The 23,564-nt window shown below is 41.6% G+C and overlaps 1 long non-coding RNA gene across 2 annotated transcripts in view; it reads left to right on the forward strand.

The window, feature by feature from the left end:
- Positions 1 to 23,550, forward strand: part of LOC106946585 (uncharacterized) — a 96,638-nt gene extending 73,088 nt beyond the window's left edge. The window contains exons 4-6 of one of the 2 annotated variants that reach the window (XR_001424804.1): positions 13,514 to 13,702; positions 14,029 to 14,135; positions 20,608 to 23,550. This is a non-coding gene — a long non-coding RNA (uncharacterized LOC106946585). Of the gene's footprint in view, positions 1 to 13,513; positions 13,703 to 14,028; positions 14,691 to 20,607 lie in introns of those variants that run through there. The other variant, XR_001424803.1, reaches the window with a different exon arrangement.
- The last annotated feature ends 14 nt before the right edge of the window (positions 23,551 to 23,564 follow it).

Below are 23,564 nucleotides of genomic sequence, written 5' to 3' on the forward strand. Positions count from 1 at the left end.
TTTTTATTTGTTTTATATATTTACTGTGCCATTTTCTTTATATATATATATATATATATATATATATATATATATATATATATATATATAAAAGCATCCCTTCTTAGAATGACTCAGTATTGGGTCATTCTAAGAAGCCATGATGGGAAGTTTGTTTTATGCGATATGATGTTGTCTCTCTTGGTCACTTGTTGGCATAAGAAAACTAAAATCTGCTCATGACTAGCTGATCAGTGCCTCCTGAGGACTCTTCTCCCAAAAACTGGACTCTATTTTTACTAGAAACCGGACTCATTAGGCCCCAGTCGATAAGTGTTTGGCGTTATAAGCTCTGCTAGTCTGAGTGAAGCTTTGACTCTCTATTATTTTCAAGTCACTTGAGGTGTGTGTATAAATCGTCAGTAATATTTCAGAACTACTTTAATTATTTACAAATCCAAAAGGAGGAGCCTTCGGACATCTAAAAATCCGATGCCGAATAGAAACACTCCATTGTGAAGGCGACCTACTGGCTGAGCAGCTGCTTCTCTAGAAAAAGGTTCTGCATCCTGAAACCGAATGTGTGGAAAAAAAATCGATGTGGTTCCAAAATGAGAGAGGAACAGGTGATGGACCAAAGTGAGGCATCTTTTACTGTTTTATCCCTGGTATCTGATAAATCTATTGGCAGCTATGAGCTTTAGGAACTGACTGGGATAATTTTAACCAAAACATAAACACATGGGATCTTTCAGTAATACATTGTTCTAAACTGTGAGTAAATTTGTCTGGTCAAAATAACATGGTTGTGTTTTCTAATATGCATTATAATTATCAATTTTCTTATACTTCTTGTTTTATTTTCAGTTCTTTTAATTGAAATATACTTGAGTTCACTACGTTTAATCGTTTATTTTAAGGGAATATTGCACAAAACGTTTTCAGGATCATTTTTATGTTCAGGGTAATTCATTGTTCTTCAAGTGCAGAAAATGTAAACTTTCTCCACACTTAAGTTTGAGTTTTAGATAACTGTGATTTCAGCGTCAACCAAAACACATTTTTCCCACAAATGAGCAACTCTAAACAATGGGGCCTAATTAATACCATCAGCAGATGGCATTAGTTTTATTGACGAATTACAAGACTGCCGTATTTCTAAATAACGTGAGTGAGATTTACACACTAATATCATTAAAAGTTGCTGATTTCTGCCACTCGGGTTTAGTTGCGGCATCTTTCAGCCAACGCAAGGAAGAGGGATGGAGGCTGCCTGCTTCATTTATTTAGTTTCTGCAACGTGCAACCTTCAGCGGGCACAGAGAACAGAGGATGTTTCGATTCTCTTTTCGTTTATGATAAAAACGCTATTTACGTGCATTTACTTTGTCATAGCAAATGAGACTAACAGCTTACAGTTGTGTTTAAATATGCATTTCTGTGTTTTTTTTAGTTTCTCTCCACGTTTAGTCCCAGGAATTATTCATTCTACACGGGGAAAAACGCAGCTCGGGATGATCAAAGCGGGAAACCTAGGCATAATATCTTCTTACCCTTTTTCCTGCAGAGGGGGAGAAATATTGTAGATACACTGTAAAATGCTTACGACTGCTGTCTGCTTCGGCTCCTCCTAAACCTTTAGAATATCGCAGCTTGTGGGAGTGTTTCCTCATAAAACATTTTCATGTGTCCAAAAGGATCACAGTCGTTCAATGCCGCGTGACAGATAACATTTGAAGGTGTGGTATTAGTGTCTCGCCGTAAGGACAACAGAAGTTGTATTCTTCCAAATTCCCAAATCTCAAACACAGCAGCTCAGTTATCTGACACACATGTACTAACAAAATATTTTTTGGAATTTAAGAAGGCCTGATGACTCATTGCATTAATGAGTCATCAGGCCTACTTTACGGGCGCGCCCCCCACCAACACCCCTCGTCTCCTCCCCTCACCCCCAGCCCCACTCCCCCTCCTCTCAGCTTATCATGCTCAAGTCCCCGCGTCCTCATCCGGACACAATGTTCTTCTGTCAAAAACTGCAAGACACAAACGAAACGCTCACTTTGTCTGGCTAAGCAAATAATTACTCTGATTAATTAGCCATGCCGCAGATAGCCGGAGGCAAAACTTCCATTTAAGTGAAATAATTAAATAAATAAGAAGAAGAAGAAGAGGGGGGGGGGAGAGTTAAAACACTGCAGAAAACAGCCGCAGCATCACCACTGGAGGGTGCACTCTGGTGCCCTTCTCTGACAAAGCCTGGGAAAGCGGATGATGTATGGTATGGGCTTTGTTCAAGCAGGGAGCTCTTTACCTACATTTTTTAAGTTGACTTTTTGTTGCTGTATGTCTCTGAAGGGTTTGTTCTGAGTGAATTATTGGAGAGGAGAAAGTATATAAGATGAATGTTTGTTTTTGTTTTGTTTTATGAACAATGTTCGCCCAAATAATAGTATTTATTTATTTATTTTTGTATTTCCTGTAATCTCATTTAGATTGCATCTCTTAGTGAGCGTCTAACATTTAAACCATGTTAAAGTTTTAATTGGAGCAGAGTGCATTTATTTAACTAGTTTATTATTTAGAAGCTACTCAGCTAGTAGAAGTTGTTGGCAACCATGAAATGTCGTAGTGGCAAACATAATAATTCGGGAATGCTTGCATTGAGCATGGACAGGGAAGATGGCTGGAGCTAAGTCAGTTTTTCATGTTATTACATGAAAAACAAGAGGTGGGGGGATTTCAAGGCTTGTAAACATTTGTTGAAAGTGCTGTAAATATGCAAGCTTTCTGTCATAACTAACGCACTTAAATAAAAACTGGATGAGAGAGAATTCTGCTTCTTTCTGTACGCGAGACTATCAGAAACACACACACACAACAAAAAAAGCATAGTGCAGAGTGAATACTCATACTTCTGATTTCAGTTTCATGGCAGAGAATCCACTCAGAGAGACATCGGTGGTCTTAAAAAGCTGCTTCAGTTAGGTTTCCGGTAAATGTGCGGCATATAAATTCATAGTTATGCAGTTTTTTTTTTTTCGCCTTACTGCTAGGTTTCTATTACATGCTTTGCTGTACTTCGGTGGGTTGTCTCTCTGTGTTTGTTGCAGAAGAGAAATCCCAACTTTGTGACTGTGTGTAGGCACACTATCCCTTCAAATACAGTTTTTTATTTGCTCGCATAAAAAATGTTTCACCTCTTTTTATTTGTTTGTGTTGTTGTTTTTCTGTGTTCTTGTATCGCTCCCCTTGGCTCCATTAGCCGATTTAACTCTTGCAAATGCATATTTGCATCAAAGACACCATTGGATTCTGACTGAGAAGATGCACCAAAAACTTTTCTGCTCCGACGCATGGATTCATACTTGGGGAAAAACAGCAATCTATTACCCTATTGTTTGTTTAAAACGTTCAGTCACATTAAACGGGAATCTCTTCCTATTTCGTATCTAGTTGCCCATCTAATATTTTTGCCTAAATTGGAGATAAAATGCTGATTTGAAGTGGAAGATTTCACAGGATCTTTGGGACCCACTACTTTACACCTCCTAGTGGATCTTTAAAGAACCTCAGTCTGTTTCACTAACCTGAAATGTCCTTCCTCCCTTCTTGACTGGTATTCCTTGACAACTAATTCACTCCACTAATTAAAACTGATCTCATTTCACTTTGAAACATAGAACTGTTTAGCTTTTCAGTCCACCTGCAACAACATGCAGTTTCCGTTTCCTCAACTTTGCTTTGTCGTCATCACCAACGTTCCAACGATGACCCTCGGAGCTTGAGACGCCAGCTTTCCACTCGCAGTTCACGTCACGCTTACAAATGAAGGATTGAAATATATATTTCAGTTATTCTGATGATGTTCTCTCACACCACCGGGTTTATCTGTAAGGAGGCGTCCCAGCATAGGTGGGTGGATAATCGAACCAAACATATTTGCGGTATTAAGATGCCTGGCAACACCGTCGTGGCTGTGGCAAACATAATTTGGAGCTCTAACAGGTGTGACAGAGAGAGCTGTGCATATCTGTGCGTATGCATTTGTTGATGTATAACCCAAGTTAAAATGAGAGGCTTCTCACATAACGATGCATGACCCAACATCTGGATTCCTACACGTTGCATATTGCTTGTGGTCAAATAGGTGTACTGTGTCTCCTATCCAGAGATGCATCTGGAATTGGTAGGGACAAATTTAAGTAAAATATCTTCAGTGTCTTGCAAAAATGTTCATACTACTTTTTCATATTATAGCCAGTAAGTGAGACGCAGATTTGCTGTAATTCCGTTTGTTTTGGGGATAATGTAGGTGTCTGCCAAATTTTCACATCTAGAGATTTTAATTTCTTTTTTTTTTTTTTTTTTTTTGCCTGAGCTTTTGTTCAAAATAGCTAAAGACTAGATAGAGAGCATCTGAGTTCATTACAAGTCTTGCTATAGACACTCATTGTGGATTTATGTCTTGACTTGGACTGTACCATTTAATCACATAAATATGCTCCATTGCATCGTAGCTTCGGCTCAGTAGGCTGCATGATGTCGCCGTCAACCGTCTCAAGTCTCTGCAGTCTCAAACAGGTTGTCCTGTGTTTGACTTCCCTCGGCCATAAACAGCATGTCTGCTTGGGGTGGAACTAGTAGTTGTCCTGTCAAGAGAATCTCCTGCCTTAGTTGTGGATCTCTGTAGCTCCTTTGGCGTTTCCGTTCCTGTTTCTCTGATTAAAACCTGACCGTTTAGGTGGATGGATGTGTCGTGGTAGATTTGCAGTTGCACCAGGCACTTTTTTTTTTCATGCTGTTTTTTCACGTTTTCTCAAACACTTTTTTTTTTTTTTTTTTTTTTTTTGAGATCTTCATAGAAAAGCTGAAATTATACTGAGATTACAGGTATAATTCATTAATTATGGGATGTCTGAAGAGTGCTGGCTGCAATGGATTTTTTTAGAGCTTTGAAAGGGGTGCGAGTACTTGTACTCGCCATGCTTTTCAGATTTTTAACAAAAAGGATTTTTTATTATTCTACTTCCCATTTGCATACTACTACCACTGTTTTGATTTGTCACGTGAGTCATAGCAGAATATAAAAAACACTAAGAAGTGTAAATACCTTTTTAAAGACCCTGCATATTCACATTAAGAATGGCTCTTCACTCTCAATTTTTGCCTCTGGGACAAGCAGCGAGCAGCATTTGTCTTTCTGACTTTGCAAAGAGACTTCATGCTCATCTCCCACCCCCCGCCCCCTCTCCCAAATCTCTCTACCCCCACGTCAGGCATCTCGTCTTGATCCAATAGATGGACCGCTTCTAGCACCCCCCAGGAAACGGCAGGAGCCATCTTGATAAAATCCGTCATCTATTTTATTTTTTCCTTATTCTTATTTTTCAATTTGGCGGCTGGGGAAAGGTCAGGATTAGTTATCGACGTGACTGTGTCTAAGCCAGAGACAGGAAGCTACAACCGCCGCCGTGGGCCCCTAAAGCCATTTTCCCCAGCCCCAGCAGTAGCCCTAATCTGTGTGTAGGTGTATCAGGACATGATTGTCCCAGCACCTGTGGGTGTGTGGTTGCAGTTTTTGCTGTTTTTGTTTGCACCTAAGACGAGTACTTGTGCATTTAATTGGAATCATACGTTCATCTGTTCTCATTCCGCTCTTGATGCCGTTTTCTTGCCCAAGCCGGGTATTACTTGTGTGTTTCAGCACAACAAAACCGAGGAGAGCCGTTCGTCGCCATCCGTCATTAATCTCGAGTGCCTCTCAAAACGCTGTTGTTTATTATTTAAAATCAGCGTATGGACTTGTTTGCTGATTTTGTCAAAGGTTCCCTAAAGTGGCACCATTCTGCTGGCCAAAACTGATTACATTTCCACTTTCTTGCAACATCCCACTTTTCTCCTTTTTACCTTCTGCCATCCATCCCGAAACGAGCGGCGATTCCCAGAGTGAACAGCTGCTGTCTCACAGTCCCAGACCTGTGAAATGATGATGGAGGAGCAGGGGGTCCTCACCCATCAGTCTTTATCTCTGTTTTTCGCCCTCCCTCCCCACCACGTCCACACCCACCCATACCTAAAGTATGCCACTCTGTGCTCTGGTTGTGGTCACTCCCGACGGTGACAGATGTTCCCGGTCGCACAGATTTGGACACCCATCCTCACCTGGGATCCACCCAGATCCTAGTTTGGCCTGCTGCCCTGATCCCCCTTGCATGGCATCTCTAGGTCAGAGGTGAGAAAGAGAAGACGGCAAACATTATTCGGAGCAGAAGACTTGCACTCGCCTCCTTTCTCTCCCTCAGATCCGAAGCTGTTGCAGTAGCAATCCGTCTCATGCTACCAATTTGTTTCAAGCAGAGCATTGCATTATTTAGACGATGCTTATCTCGCCCTCAAAATCCCTATCTTGTCGAGACCGGCGCAAAACGCCGTCCGTATCTGTGGCGCTCATCATCTCATTTATTAACTAAAAGGAAATCTGAGCAGAGGCAGATATGCAAGAGTGATTAGACATTCAAAAATGTTGATGCTATCTGTCTGCAATTGGTTTCTTCTTCATCTCTCAGCGACGGGTGGATTTTAAAAGACATTAGCCACATACTGTAAGAAATAAATCAAACAAATGGATTAGCAGAGCTAAATAGTTGTCAGGAGCCTCAAAAGGCCTTATGAAGACAGATCTGCCTCTTATGGAGGCAATCAGGTGTGGAACTTATCATAACAGAAATTAGGACTGGGGCCCATTTTTTATTCAACAACCCAAGGCTACATTTCCATAAAAAAAAAAAAAACTAATGGCCAAGAGTATTATTCAGCTAAGTCGAGCTACTGCTGGTTCCCTTATATTTTTAAACGCACACACACACTCATATGTATATGTGGTACGATGTGATGATGGTTTTTTAACTAAATGTTGTTAGCAGGCCTGATGAAAAGTCTTAACTTTTCATCAGAACTATATCTTTCCTGCTTCAAAATGAGACGTGGATACTGGTTATCAATCGCCTTAACTGAAGAATCAAACTTGTTTATTAGATAATTATGGTCTTATTATATTGCATAGAACCACATAAAACAAATGTATACATGCTGACGGTTTACAGTTGCTACAAATTTAAAATTCCAATAAAAAAATGTTTGTCTTCCAGTAAATTCAAGTCTAAAAGAAATTCCGTACGTACATTGGAATTTATATTTTGGTATCCAAAATGCAAATTGAATCAACAAATCTGCAAAAAGCATGAGCATTGATCCGTAAAATATACCTCAACAATAGTATTGCAGTTGATGGACACAGATTTGCAAGGTTTTTTATGTGTTTTTACGCAATTTTGAAATAATATTTAGGTGTTAGTAGTTTTTGTATTTTGTGAAAAGGATGTTTCTCAGGAGATGAATTAGAATTTTAAGTAAAACTACCATGACCAACAGACAAACGCAAGAAGGTTTTTGAGAAAAGTACCAGCCGCCTTGTTTACTCTGTACTGTCTGAATTAATTGAAAAAATATATTAAAAGTTAATTTCTTTGTTTGTTGTTAAGCAGATGCTAAATTAGGTGCAGATTTGGACATTGTACTTATGAATTTACAGTTGATATGCACACAACTTTAACTTTCTAGTAGAAAAGTGTCTCCAATGTAACTCTTGGTGTTTGCACAATATGCGTCAGTCGACATAAAGGAAATACCTACGTCACCTTCCCTGGTTTAAGACAAGTAGTGGTTTGAAGCAAACTAACAACAATAGTCTACGGTGGGTGAAAGCACTCAAGTTAATTTCCAGGGCTCCGAACAAGGCTTATACTTACAGTACCTTCCTCTAAAGAAGCAATATACTGACCGTAACTGGACAGCCTTCGCTTTGAAAAGATATTATAGCATTTTAGTCATATTACACCTCAAATTGCATATACCTTTAAATCATTCTTCAAGCTTTTCCACTGTTTTGCCAAGTTGAGGTTTAGGACAAAGTAGGTTTTTGACTCTGAACTTCTTGGTTTATGCGGATGTGCCAGTGAATGCTCCTACACGACAGAGCAAGGTGTCCTTAGTTCAGGAGCCCGTTTCCGTTCAAGCGTCATGCATTCGTAACTTGGAAGATTGTTTTCAGAGTTAAACTCCAACATTCAGACAGCTGGCATGTGGAAATGTCATCACTGCCCCCCCTCTCCCCCCCACATGAAAATGGGAAGAGAAGGGAGGCAAGCCAAAAGGCCATTAAAATCTGTGATCATTTATTTCCACTCCTTCGTCTAATCCATCTCTCTGGGGAATGGTTCTGTCCTTATCCACCCAAGGCTACCAATCTATTCTCCTGTCTGTATCCATGCATCAAAATGAACCTGTGAAACACTCAGATGTTCTCCTTTTTTTCTTCTTCTTCTTCTTCAACCCTTTCTTGTCTTCTGTCTCTGTCTCCAGATGGCTCAGCTTTCCTTTTCTGGTTACTTTTTTCTCTCCTCCCCCCCACTCCTCCTTTTCATTCACCGGGTTTCTGTTGGACTCTTTGTCTTCCTGTTCTCACCTTTTCTCTCCTCTGCGCTCGTTCTCGCTTTCTCTCTCTCGCCCCCTTTCCATTTCATCGTGTCAAAAATGTCTTCGCAAATCCAATCCAAATCGTATCCCAACAAAAAGGGAGCAACGATGACACTTTGTCAATGCCAATTTAATCCACGGAGAGCAAGGTGTATGTAATGCTGCGCGTGTTCCGGGAAGCTGTCCGATTGCATTTGGATTTGTGCAGATCTGGTACCTGTTCAGATAAAGAGAGAGGAAAATTACACACACCAGGCTCATTTTTCATAATGTACCTTTATTTTCTTCTTCTTCTTATGCATAATTTTAGAAACGTATCTTTGTGCGAGTTTTGATAGATTTGTTTTCCTGGAAGATATCGGAGCACTTGAGGGCATCGGTGTGGTGGAGGAGGAGGCGGCGGCTTCCCTCCCTGACTAACCTTGTATTTTGGGATGATAAGAGTAAGAGGTCTGAAGCGTGCGGCTCATCATTCAACACCTCACCAGTCATGAAACGGGCAGAGAATAAAAGCGCTGCCTCAAAACCAAGGTCCAACTCCCCATCAGGCTCGGATCCCCAAGGTTAGCCACACCATTGCGCTGTCACGTCAAGAAATAAAAAAAAAAGTACCCGCCTGGCTTTTTGTCCAACACAAAATCCTTTCGCTAATGCCTGCCAGAAAGTCCCAATAAACAATCTGTGAATATTTATAGACCATTAATAACCTATGTGTAAACCGCTAGTGTCACCAAACGGGTGAAGCGGATGATGGGGGAGAGGGAAGACTGCGAGAGCCTTAATGTCGACCGAGGCTATCCTGAAGGTAGATAAATGAGCCTCGGCGTCTCGGAATCGCGTGCGCGCGGGATCAGTTGCCAGGAATCCCAGACGGAGAGGTCTGTGATCTGCGCCGGTCCAAACTCCAGCAATATAATTGGCGAAATTGTGTGATGAATTGCAGCCATTTAGCTTTTCTTTTACTATCTGCAAGCTTCAGCAAGTTTCCTGACTAATGTACAGCCAGCTGGGTTTCTAAGGGTAGAGTTGGGAGAGGACTGGGGCGATGTTAAATATGTACAATTGGGCAAGTAATTAGATTAATAAGGCCCTAAATGAGCAGTGGACCAGGAACTGAAATCCAAAACTCCCCTCATCCTTTGAGAGACCAGAGCACAACTTATTGCAGGATCTGCTAAAAATTTAAATGGAACATTTAAAAAAGGTTCTTTTTTTGTTTTTTTGTGTTGTTTTCTCCTCTCTGGTTTTGAGTTCTCCACTGCTCGTCTCTCTGCTCCATCAGACTAAGAAAGGGATGTTCGACTCTCAAGCAATAATGAAGCAAAACCCGTGAAGATTTTCATAGTAAGAAGGAAAACAAGTCCTTTTAAAAATGTAATTTATCACTCGCTCGCTGCTCAAGTTTTGTGTAGGATCTTGTCTGGTTTTACTTATTTACAATATGTCATAGATTCCTTCAGTACTTTGGGCTTGTATTGACTGAAATGCATATAGAGTGTTTATGCTGAATGCAGAGATTTATTGCGATGGGGGGGCTGCAGTGTTTGTTGCAAATTGCTAAAGTTAAACTGCCAATGCTAAATAGTCTGTATTTAACCGGTGTCTGAACAGTTTGTTTTTTATTGAAACTTTTATTTTAGATTCAATACACAGAGAGTGATGCAGTTCAAAAAATGTGTTCTTATGAATCTGGCTTAGAGCTAATGAAGCCCAAAGTTCAGATTCAAAGACAAACTTAATACAATATCATCAATGCAGAAATTACATTTAATAGCCACATAATTGCAGACACAATCATAGGAAAGACATGATTTGACAGTTGTCCAGCAGTCACTGATATTGTCCACATGCAGTAAAAGTCACAAAGGATGATTGCTAAGTCGGCTGGTCAGATTGCTATATCAAAGCGTATTGATGGAAAGTCGGGTGGAAGGAAGAAGTGTGGTAGCCATGAGATATCATAGGGATCATTCCTTGCCCTAATTCAGAGAGACATCTTTCCTAGGCTAAAGAAATGAAGGACTGTACTTGCTCAGGTTCACAGTTTCACAGTCAATGATGATTTTAGGACCCATGTTTAGGGTCTTGGGTTGTTTTGAGTGGTTTTCAGTTCTCAGTTCTGATTTGTTTCCCTTTCTTATTCTGATTAGATCAGCCTGTTTCTGTTTTGCTTTGGTTCAGTCCTTTCTTAGTTACTCTAGTGTTTTACTATGTTTTATTTTTACAACAATCTTGTATCGAAGCAGGAGAGCAATGGGACAAATGGAGCCATGGCAGAATTTAGAAACATGAAAGTGCTCCAGTTCCTTGGGGTGCCCCAGGTTTTCTGTATGAACGCAGAACAATATATACGCGGACTAACATGGGGCGAGAGCGGCTGTCATCAAAGGCACCCCATACTTCCGCTCATTTCCCGTGTCCCCCCCTAACCTCCTCTCCGCCAGTCTTCTTACTTTTCAGAACTGACATGGATTAATTACATCGCGGCACAATTTACACCCCGCTGGAAGTGTGGCAGAGAATAAAGAATGGTTGAAATGTGAGCCCGGTGACACGACGTTACAATGCTAAATTGCTCCGTGTGCCGTCCGTGTTTCGCCTCTATTGCTTTTGCGGGGAGCGTGTTTACGAGGTCTGCCTTGGAGGTAAACACCAGGGCTATACACTTAAAAAAAAAAAAAAAAAAAAAAAAACTCCCTCGCTTTTATCAAGACAGCCACACTGTTTTATGTTCGCACTGGATCTTGAGCTATTTTTGGTTTTTCACATGCTGGAAACTGCTCTATCGCTTTATCTCCAAATTACAGCATGCATCAAGTAAAAGAAAAGAAAAAATCAAACATTTCAGATTTCTGCCTGTATTGCAAGTACTTATATGTGTGCTTATTGGTAAGGAAGCTCTAGAGGAAAGCTCATCTAGTGCCAGCATGGAGCTGCCTCAGAGGTGTCAGGAGCAACTGGCGAAGTGGGCTTCCTGCCAGCTCCCCTGGCTGCCCTGCCTATGAATGGTCCTTTTGTCAAAGGTGGCAGTGAGGACACTTCAACAGGCAGCAATTAACACCACCTAAAATTAGAACACATGACCAGTGCATCTGGTGCTTCAAAAAAAAAAAAAAAAAAAAAAAAATGTCTTTTTCTGAATACAAATCATTTAGGACATTAAAAACGAGCTCTATTGCTGACACGAATGTGATCTGAGCCGTGTAAATGGGGGCAATCGCATGTCGAAGGCCACAGGGCCAAAGCCCCTGGGTAGACTCACCGAGTTCAGTCAGGTGAACTAAGAGAAAGCAAGCGACAGACGCGAACGCAACTCTGTTTAAAGTGACCGCTGGATCAATGTGCTAAAAGACAGAGTCAAAGGTCAGACTGCTCGGTGGTTGCTCAGGGAATCACTGTGACAGACACCAAGATGGAAAAATGCTTTCTCTTTTCTTGTGACCACATGTATAGATTTATGTATATATATATTTTTTAAAAAATCCTTTTACAACTCTTGAGATTTCCCTATGAAGTGTTAAACATGGAGAATACAGACAAAACCAGTATAAAGGTGTAAAAATCTGACTAAACTTTTCCTGTGTTTTCGTCAGGATTATTAAAAATAATTGCACTTTAGTAAATGTTGGAAATTATCAAAATCCAATTTAACAACAAAACGTTAAATATGATGACCGTCAATTTGGAGATGGCAGATGATGTCATGGCTTTGTAAACTTCTGATTGGCGAATTCAATATGTCGAAGTTATTTGACACAACAGTTGAGATACATTTCAATGCAACTCAAAATGTGCTACCTACTTAACTCTACCTGCTGGTGTGAATTGATGGGGAACGTGAAAAACCAATAATGTTCTCAAGATTACACATAGAGAATTGTAGATTTCCATAAGTTTGGTTCATCGTCGGGAACAATTTCCAGATGTTTAAAAATGTGAGGTTTACATATGCACACAAATATATGCAGATATAAAAAGGACGACAATGTCCAGGTACGGACATGTTTAGGTGAAAAGTGTGTGCATAGAACAACAGCAAACGTGATAATGTTGAGTGAGATTGGTAAGAGAGTGTCATTGTCCACTGTGGATCCAGTCCTGTCCTGAAAAGCCTCTCTCAGAGGAAGCATATGTTACTCTAAAAGCAACATGAGAAGTCAAAATTCAGTTTGCAAATGCGCTCCGTGGCACAGCTTTAATATTTACAGAAATGTCCAGAGTCCAGAGGGCTGATGAAGCTGAAATTCAAATATTTGAACACTATGGCTGCCATTATTTTGTGGAAACAAGAGAAGCTTATAAACCTTAAACAAGCTTCACACCCAAAATGTGAAGAATTTGGAGTAATTGTAGATGTGGCATCATCATCGGATCACATTGATTTGAAAGAACTTCTTTTCTGACCAAGTTTAATTCAAAATGTGAAACAAAAATTAGGCAGTGGGGACAAATATGACCAATTTAAGATCTGGCAGTCTTGAATCGAGTAAAACTGAATCTTGAAATTGAATCCAAACATGATTTTTATTTTTATTTTTTTTTTTACAAAAGGTTTGGGAATCATTTATTTTATCATACATGTCATACATAATCAGTCGTATTGATACCTTATCTAGTGAAAGCCTTATGTTTTTCTGAGCTCAAATGAGAAAGATAGACTACTTCAGCTGAGTGGCAGTCCTCACCAAGAACAGCAGCACCGATTGCAGGCAAACAGAGAAGGGAACATTCGATCAATGAGATTCACATGCTAGGAAGACGAAACGGTAATCTTTTAACTTGTAGGAATTGCTGCATATTTGAGTCCTCGTCGTCTTCTGCTCTCTCTCTCGTTTTTTTATTGTTGCATTCTCTTTCATCATTTAGTCTTTGATTTTTCCCTTTCCTTTCCTAATTTCGTTCTCCATATGTCTGCAATCGTTTCCCTTATTCCTCTCCTCAGCAAGACTGATATAAAACTCCTTCATAAATTAACTGAATTATGTTTGTGTGGCAGGCAGCGAGACGCAGCTACAGTGCGAAATAAACAAGATGCCCGTGGAATTGAAAAGACGGACGCCTCTCCTGCTGTGCATTCAAATTGCTCTGTGCGTTCTGACAGGCCGCTGTCTCCAGCGCGTCTGGGATATCGGACGTTGTGGAAATGGTGTTTATTTCTGTCCGTTCGGTCTTGGGAAATCTTCAGGTTTGTCCGTAGCTTATCGTCCCCCTTCCTTTGCAGGTGCTATATCACGCAGCTGTGCAGCCACTATACTGCGACACTCCTACAACGCGCCAACCCTTGAGTCGTGCTTTGTTCTGTTTCGTTTTTGTTCCGCTCTTGCCGTAAAACAGTGGTTTGTTGTTGGCTTTTTTTGAATCATAATGGTGTTTAATAATATTTAAGTGCTCACCTGCTATATTTTTGTTTGTAAAGGTCAGCCAGTGAAATATTAAATCAAGTAACTATACAAAAAAATAAATAAATAACCAAGAGTCTTAATCTATCTCCTGTTTCGAATCGTGCTGCAGAAACACGGAATTGCCCCGCTTCGAACAGCCTCTATTATCCCCGGAATCGCCGGACGACAGAACAGGCAAGAAAAATGACCGGCGCGCTCTCCCTATTCCCCGGAGAAGTGAGTCCTACACATAGGGATGCGGCTATTACTTATCATCATCAAAAAGTGCTTGTTTGCTGATAATAAGGGCCTGGGATAGATATCTCAGCTAAAGCGAGGGAGGGAACTACCTGAAGTAGGAGCTGAGGAATCCTTCCCCTGCTTACTCCAGCACTTTCTGTCTTCCTGCAAAACGGAGGGCCAGCTCTAAGACCCGGCTTAGCCCTCAAACAGAGGAAGATAGGAAAACTTGCTATTAGCCACGGTTAAAAGGACAAAATAAGATAAAGAACGTACAAAAACAACTTCAAATGTGCTTACTGTGCAGGAGACAATCGCCACGGAATGTATGGGAAAGGCATACAAAAGCATGAGGTCGTGGAACATTGTTTTTAACTTGTCTGCAATGGCAAATGGTGAAGAAATAGGCACTGAAAGGCAAACTGGCACATCTTCAAAGCTGCAGTAGCTAGCATTTATAAAAAATTATGTTTTTTTTGTACATATTTGTTAAAGCTGTCACTATAATATGAAGGAGGACGGATAAGCTGTGAAAAAAAATCAAGCTTCTCTGTCTCCTCCCTGCGGTTCTACTGCCATATGCAGAAATGCATTGCTTCAGGTCAGAAACCAGCAATCAGAGCCAGGAGGAGGGTCTTAGCGCTGTCAATAATGCTTGTGAAGGCACTGCTCACACCCTCCCCTCTCCGCAACGCAACAGCAGCAACAAATTTAGAATCTTTTTTTCATGTGTTCTTGAAGACTCTAACACAAAAGCACATTTTGTTCTTACTCTATCAATGAGTGTGTGCTGCTGTGGGCTTCTCCCCCATCCCAAAGCACTAAAGAGGCAGCCCAGTCCTCATGCAGCAGTCCCATCCAGCTGCAGTGATGGTCCCTTTGCATCTACACTGCTCTGGGATTGCACATGTTATCGCTGGCTGATTCACTTACCTTCAGTGCAGGACGTAAACGCAAGGTTTTCTTGCATTTGCGTCCTACACGTCAGTTCAAAAACCTTTACTTATCCCTAGTTAAAGCACACGCTCAGCATGCATATGTAGGATTTGAACTCAGGAGCTATCATGCAGTCAACATGCAGGGAATGCTGCATTTCCTATTTGAGTCGCACTGGATTTTAACTTTATATCAGCTGACGCTATTAGTAAGAAAATTCTCAGCAGTAGTCCCTGCATCTTAATTACCTCCTTCTGCAAGCTCCGCACGTTCCTTGTTTTTTTTTTTTGTTTGTTTTTGTTTTTTATCTGTCGCCATTCAGCTATTTGAATTTGACACTGGGTTCATGACCACTTCAATTCACATCCCTCTATCTGATGATTCCGTCGCTCACACTCCTCTAATGTATTCTGAGGAGAGAGGGGATACATGTTGGCGAGAAAGAGGGGAAAAGAAAGCCCCACGTTTCATCTGATTGCGAGGTCTGCTGCGATGAATCATGCTGCTGTGGACATCTTTTGGTTTTATCAAAGAGTGCTTTCCACCTCCCCAGTGTGATTAATCAGAATGGGACTTTACTGTTGCCATAAAAAGTCCCTGTAAGACTCATTAAAGTGGGTGTTTATGCACTCTGCAGATGAAATTGAGAGCTGAGTATAATGGAACAATTTGTAAATCCCAATGATTTCAAAGTGCGAAGTCAATGTTGAGGAATAATTTTAGCAAGTTTGAAACAGATGAGAAAGCAGGGTTCATTATATATATATATATATATATATATATATATATATATATATATATATATATATGTATCCTTCTAGCCTTCACTTTTCCTCTTGCCTTCCCTTCCCTCCAATCATCCATCTGTCGTTCTTTCTTATTTTCCATCCTCCGTCCTTTGTCGCTCCTTTCCTTCTTCATGTCTTTCCTTCCTTTTCCTCTTCCTTTCTATCTTTTGATCCTCCAATATTACCTTTTTTAAACCTTCGTTTCTTCCCTTCTTCCTTCGTTCTCTTTCCGCCCTTCTTTGCTCGCTTCTTTTTCTGTCTTTTCTTCCATCCTTTGCTCCTGCCCTTTGTCTTTGTCTGCTTCTTTCTTTCCTTCCTCCTATCTGCTCATTTTCCCTTTTAGACGATCCTTAATTTTTCACTCCTTAGCTCCTCAATTTACTCCTTCCTTCATTGCTTCCTTCCTTGCTCTTGTTTTACTATTCATCCTTCATATTTTTCTTCCTACCTTTCTTCCTTACTTGCTTCTTCCTTTAACACCTTTATTCCTTCCCTCAATCCTTATTTTTTCCTTCCTGGTTTCCATCCTCCATTTATTCCTTCCTTCCTCCACCACATGCTTCCTTGATTCTTTCCTCTCACTCTCAAATTCTTAAGTTTTCCTCCTTGCTTTTCCTTTATTAAATAAATGTGCAGAAATCCCTGGAAAGATGAGGGGGGAATGATTCAAATTCCTTGAAATGGAAGAAAGAATTGTAAAACACTGATGGAAATTCCTTCCAAGCCGAGCTTTTCTGCTGCGTTTCGATTGTCCCACTAGTCAGAAGCACAAAGAAATACCTGTAGGACGGAAGGGACGAGGAGGAAGGAAAAAAAGAGAAAAATTGAATGAACGAAATAAATATCTACTTAAAAATAGCCTCTCAGCATGGCAAGGAGAGATTTGGAGATATTATCCTCAAAGGCTGCTGTGAGTGAGGCTGGCAGACAGGAAAGCTGTCTACAGTGAAATATGAAAAGCACATACTCCCTGACAGCCTATGGCTTTTCCTGATACTGCCAACACCAGCCCACTGGAGTGATCCATAGACCCTTTGTGGAAACTTGTGATATAAATGCTGAGGGCTAGATGTTAAAGATCCTTCGCTTGCTGCAGCCCCACCCTCCCTCCCTCGTCATCCTTTCCCCGTCGCCTCGCTCGCGCAGCATGGGAGGAATTTGTTATGTGTTCCCTCTCGTCCCGCTGCCTCAAAAAAATATCATAGGTACGGACGGAGAGAAAGTCGACTGACTTGTCCTTGTCCCTTTTCAATTTGACAAGGCAAGCAGCCTTGGGGACTTTCCAGTCTATTTTCAAATTGACCATTTATAATCAGTTTTCTAAAGGAGACAGAGAAAGGGGCGGAGGAGTCGGGCTCGGCCCTCAAACGCTGAGGACGGTTTAGAGCTGGGGGTTGGTGGACGATAATACAGCACCGTGTTGTCAGATGTGTCAGCAGGCGAGATGAATGCAGAATGGGGAGTGAATGCGTAAAGGAGAAAGCACAGCGGGGAACTGACCTATTCGAAAAAAGAACGGGAAGACGTCTATATCCTTAAGCATAGAGTGGCTTGCAAAAATATTCATGCCCCTTGAACTTTTTCATATTTTCTCACGTGACAACCACAAAGTTAAATGTAGTGATTGAGATATTAGGTTATAGACCAACACAATAGGATGCATAAATGTAAAGTAAAGAAAAATATACATCAAAATGTAAAATTTTGACAGTTATCATGCGGCATTGATCGATACCAACTTTAGGCATCTAGAGACAGCGATTTTTAACCATTGTCAATTGGATTGCATGGAGGTAATCTGTGAACAACAAATTTTATGTCTTGTTAAAGATTCTCAATTGGATTAAGATTTGGGCCAGATGGGATGATGTTTATCTCCTTCAAAATTAGATTGTAAAGCAGGTTTGATAACTGGAACCTTCTTTAAGCGTCTCCACAACATTATCCCTAATTCATGTTTTTCTTGGTCTTCGTGATGATGCTCGTTCACTCAGTGTTCACTATCACACATGCAGACGGAACAGCTAGATTCATCCGTATTACACAAAGTCAGACCTGCACAAAGTACCTCTCTATTCGGATTTCCATGTGTAAATAATATACCGAAAAGTTTGAATGCTTTTATAACCCACTGTATAAAGCCTCACGTTGAAATATGCAGCACCTTTCCATGAACCCAAAAGAGAGAGGGGGGGCAGAAAAAAAAAAGATGCACCAGTGGTAAGCTAAAAACCTTCACAGAAAGACGACACGACCGTTTGTCCATTTGTTGAAACCAATGTGGTTGCATACATCAGCACCTGCAAGGTCAGGCCAAGTCGGGCGTGCCGAGCACAGCGAGGGTCCCGTCCCCGGAGACGCTACGGTATTCTGTCACACTGCTTGCTCCATCACCACCACACGATGACATTTCCACAAGATAGCTCTTCTGAATTATGCGGCCCAGCGGAAGGGTAAGAAGAGAAAGGTGGACGGGGGAGTGAGCTCATTTTCTGGATGTCTGCTCCCGACCTAAAACCGCCACTTGTTTTCATCAGCGCCTTTTGCTGCTTATGCAAAGCGGCGTGAGGGGCAATAGGGGAACAATCAAGCCGGCCCACTGTTCTTATTCTGTGTGCCACGTTTGGCTTTCACTCTCTGAGCTGTAATGACAGAGTCACCTCTGCGCTGGCCCCCACCCACCCCATATTAATCCCAATTTGGCCATCGAGCAAAGGCCCCTTCAGAGGTGCAGGGGATGGGTAATTGACATTCTCAGGTGCATGAGTTTTGTTTATGTAGCAACAGTAAGCCAAGGCCTTTCACTTTGGATGACAAGCAGACCGAGTTTGCATACGCCGCTTGATTCGAGAGCTCTGCATGAGTGACTGCTCAGTCGCCCATGGCTCCATGGCATTTCAGCAGAGGACGTTCCGGTAAAGATCGCCTCGGGTGTCAAGTGGCTCGGAAGGTGCGGGAGGCAGCTGGAGGTCGTTTGTCCAGCACATTGATTCCATCGTGACCCCGTCGCTCTCTATAGCTATTGATCCATCCCCCTGGATCCCTGCATAATGCCCATTCCACATTGGGGACTAGGATCCCCGGCATCCATGTGGCCTTCGCTTAAAGAAAAGAGCGGCATTCTCAATAGGATGTCACACATCACTATAGGAAATGGGCATTGCTGTAATCACTTATCTCTAAGGTCATTGAGACAGAAGTCCATTTTGGTTATTGGGATTCTATGAAAGAAGGGTGAGAGGAGTTTATAAACAGAGGAGCGTACTTTCAGGGGGAATTGACAGTAAGTCATTATTGCTTCATGGGGTGTGTGTATGGACCATGGGGGTTTTGGCAGTCGTTTGTGGAATACCCTTCCCTAAATGTGTCGTGGGCTGATATCCCATGCCTTTTAGCATGTCACCCAGGCCCATGAATCACTATTTCAGCACGAACATTTTTACCTGGGAACCTCGCAGACTTTTTCATTAGAGTAAAAGGGAACCTAGGCAGGGACAGGGTTGCAAAAGAGATCGGCTGTGAGAGGAGAGGGAGGGTCAGGGGGTTTGGGGAGAGTAGGTTAATTACAATAACAATGGGGAGGCCAAAAAATAGAGAAGGGAGGAGGAGGAGAGAGGGAGAGAAGGCGAGGGGGGGGGGAACTGGAACTGGAGTCATGGCAGGGCTGAGCTGTTCTCATTTGTTTCAATAAGCTAAATTGATTCTTATGTCCTTTGGTTCCATTTGCATCGCATCCATTTTGTGCACACTACTGGTCCCAGTCTCCTCCCCTTCTATTCAGTTCGTATGTGGAGGGCACAACAGCTTCGACGGTCTGGCATTGATTTTCCAGAACACCAGACTCAAAAAAACAACAAAAAAACAAGCAGACAGATCCACACAGTTCAAATGTTACATATACATTCTATTTTGCCGGATTCTTAAAAACACAGAACACGCATCACAACTTCAGAGAGGCATTTCAAACTTTAAAATTTGGACCCCTCCCATAATTAAATATACACTTCTTACCATTGTTCCCATTTCACCAGTTGGGTGCTTTTTAAAAAGAATCTAATTTCTTTTGGTGAGCTTTTTCATAAGACAACCCAGTACAGGACAGACTTATGATCATCCAAGTATTGATTTTATATAGCAGTGGTGAATTGTTAATACACTTAGCAGTACTTTTACACGGCCTATTTGCAGTTCAGTATTTGTATATTTTCCTTTGGAGCATGACTCCAAATTATTCACAGAAAATCTGCCCATTTGCTGATTGTTTTCGGAAAGCCATTTCTAAAATATTCAAATAAAATGGAGCTTGTGAAGCTGAAATATCCGGGACAATATTCCTTGACATGATATTGATAAAGCAGCCAATCCGAGAACGCCATTTTTGTTTCCCCCCAGGTGCTGACTGACTGTACCTCAACGGCCAAGATAAGGAAAACTAAAGATGTTGGCTTTTGTGATTGTGCCAAGATGGTTTCCACTCTGCATACCAATACATATTAAGGTTTATTTGATGTTTGAACTATTAAATTAGGCTGTTACAAGGACTTTTAGAAGGTTTCCCAGGTGTTCACAGATTTTAGCTATTTGCAGGTGACTGGTGAACACCAGGGATATGCTTTATTTTGGTTCTTCCATCTCTTGGTGGAAAAGTTGCTAAGCCACTGTTTTAGGTCTCATGGAAATACGACATGCGGTATATCTATTCTGGTGTTATTGTAATGCTGTTCATGTAACAATTGATCTATCAGGTCAAGACTGCTGTCCTTGTGATGCTCAGTGACTCCAGTGTGGCTCACAGCCATGGTCAGTGAACACGGCTAACCAAGCCCACAGTCAGGGTAGTATCTTTCTTCCCTCTCCTCCTCTTTGGTGTAACACACTCGTCTGCTTTTAGCGCACACGCCCCTCCGTTCTCCACTCTGGTCATCAGTCACCGTCGGGCCAGATAGGAGCAGCCGTCAGGCGTTTGAGTGACGACTGGATCCGTTACCTGAATGCCTGCATGACAATGGGCCTTGTGCTTAGAGAGAAGCTGCAACTCCAAAACACGCACAGATGATGCAACGTTCTGGCAGCTCTTCGTTGTTTGCTGTCCAGGTAGCTGTAAACAACTGAGGTAAAGATGGTTCGTGCAGCGCACCTGCCCTGGCAACATGTAGCTGAATGCTGTATACCTGCCTCTACACGAGCAGCAAAAACTTTCACCTGTAATGTTTTGACATTGAAAACACACACAAGAACTATAATATGTGCACCCCTTCAGCTTTTTCACTCTTTGTTGCCTTACAGCCATGAACCGGAGCGTATTGTGTTGGGTTTATGTGCAACAGACCGCCGCAAAGCAGAGTGAAAATAAAAAGACTTTATGGCTTTCAAAATCATTTACACATAAGATTCTAAAAAAAATGTGGCATGCTTTTGTCCTCAGATATCTAAACACAATCCAGTGCAAGCAATTGGCACAAAGCGAATATGCCGTGCTTACGATATTTCATAAAGTACTATTCAATTCATCATCCACAAATGGAAATGGCTCCCCCAAAACTATTCAGTTTAACGTTTGTCAAAGGTCATGAGGAGGACGCGGCCAACAATTATAAAGGAGGAAAGTGCTCTCGGTAGAGGAAACTAGTGCGTATGTTTTGGGCAAACGTTTAAAACCCTGCGAGTGGAAGAAAACTACCGTGATACATCACCCTAAACACACTATCTCCTCTCTGAGGTGGGCTGCTTTTCCCCAGCAGGGATGAGGATAAAGTCAAGAGTTGATGGGAATATTGATGGAGCTAAATACGGGGCAAACCTGGAAGAAAACCTACTAGAGGCAGCAAATATACACAAAACTGTTGCGGATGTTTACCTTCAAGCAAGACAAAAACCCCAAACAATGCAGCCAGAGCTACGATGGAATGGTTTAGATTAAATCACATTCACGTGTGTCAAATTCCAGACCTGCATCCAATAGAGAATGTGAGGCAAGACTTTAAAGATGAATACAAATACATGCAACCATTTGCAGGTTTCGTACTGTCACAAATGTTGAAAACCATGCATTGTCTGATTTGCACTTCTTGGCTTTGCGTTCGTCCACCAGGTATTACTTCCTATTGTCGCCACAGCTCCAAAATATAGTATTTAATTCATACTTGAATAGGTAAAATGTATCACAAACGCACCATCTAATTAGAAAATAACCTAGTTGTACGTTTGCAATGTGCCTCATCCAAGCAAATCCGGAATAGCTTTGAGCTGTTTGAAAAAGCCAAGTCTAAACACATCCTTTAATCTTGAGAACAGGTGGTGGATGGCTGCAGACCTGGAGGTACTGACCCTCGGACGCTTCATTTGTGAGTTTATACAGCAAATGTTGCTCTCAGGATACTGTTATGCATTCTAAGCACACCAGAGGATTTACAACAATGAAAGTCTTCCCAAAAGGCACCAAAATGCACAAATTATTTCATAAGTTCCCTTGAACTGGAGCTGATCTGCTATTTGTTACCTCAAGCACTTGGCAAAACACAAGAAAATAGGTGCAGCCCTTAGACTCGAAAAGGCTTTACTGCTAATGTCTCCCACTAGTGCAGTGCTGTCTGACTGAGAAACATCATCACAACAAAACTGAAAATACCTTGATCCAATTAGAAACGCAGGCTTATTTGGTCGAGTATGAATGCTTAAATCAGTGATACCAGCAGGTAATTATCAAATTTCCCCCCAACCCGCTCCCCCCACCCCTGCAGAGTGTTTGTATGGCTCTGACTGAGCGCAGCAGGTCGGTCTTGTGTTTGAACACCAGCGGATGATGATTATGCTAATTTAACAATTCCAAAGCACTATTGTACGTCGCGGACTTTTGTTGCAGACCCGTTGACCTTATTAACCTTCTTAATCCTCAGCTGAGTTTTCACGATAAGGGACTTTGAACCACACATAGAAGCATTCGCAGACTTCAGAAGCCCCGTCCTGCACACCTGAGATTCTCTGCACAGTATCAACAGAAGCCCTGAAGTAATCCGAGACAATTAACACCACCTAAGATCAACAGTGGGGCGGGGAAGCAAGTGGATAGTGACGCTTGGAGCAAGGGGTTCTCCCAGTGTGGGCACATGAGAAATCAGGTCTGATTGGTATTAAGTGGTAAGATTAAAAAGCCAATCTTACAGGTCAGGTCAGCCAGCGTTCATTTGAATGCGTTACCAGCTTCTGAGTCTAGATAATTCTCTCATTAGTGCCACTCACACCCTGAGTGACAACACGGGTGAGGAAGGAGCATGTCTTACAACACTTTGAGTTAATTAGTCCACACACTCTGTTGTTCCCTCTCCCATGCCGCTGCTCTAAGCTCATCTTCTTTAAATGGCCTTAACTTGAAGCCTTTTTAATTTTTAAATTTTTTTAAAGGAACCACTTGTTGTTTGAGGGGGACCTTAAAAATGAGCTTGTTTCAAGAACAAGCTCCATTCACCACAGTGATGAGCCCTCCTCGTAATGTGAAAGGCCTTTAGGTAAATGCGTTGTTTTTTTGCAGGAGAATGATTTCATACTGAGGTATTTCTCTCATGATTCTTTAAGTTTAGAGCCATCTCCAGCACTTCCTGTTTCTGAAGTAGAATTAAAACCATGTGACACAGAGGATCATTACTTTTAGCCACTCTTCAAAATGGGAAAGACACTGGTTGTTCAGGAGGCATGCGATGGGGGG

Source organism: Poecilia latipinna, unplaced genomic scaffold (genome assembly GCF_001443285.1).
Source record: "Poecilia latipinna isolate Pla-1442-1.1 unplaced genomic scaffold, P_latipinna-1.0 Scaffold197, whole genome shotgun sequence".
Lineage (NCBI taxonomy): Eukaryota > Metazoa > Chordata > Actinopteri > Cyprinodontiformes > Poeciliidae > Poecilia > Poecilia latipinna.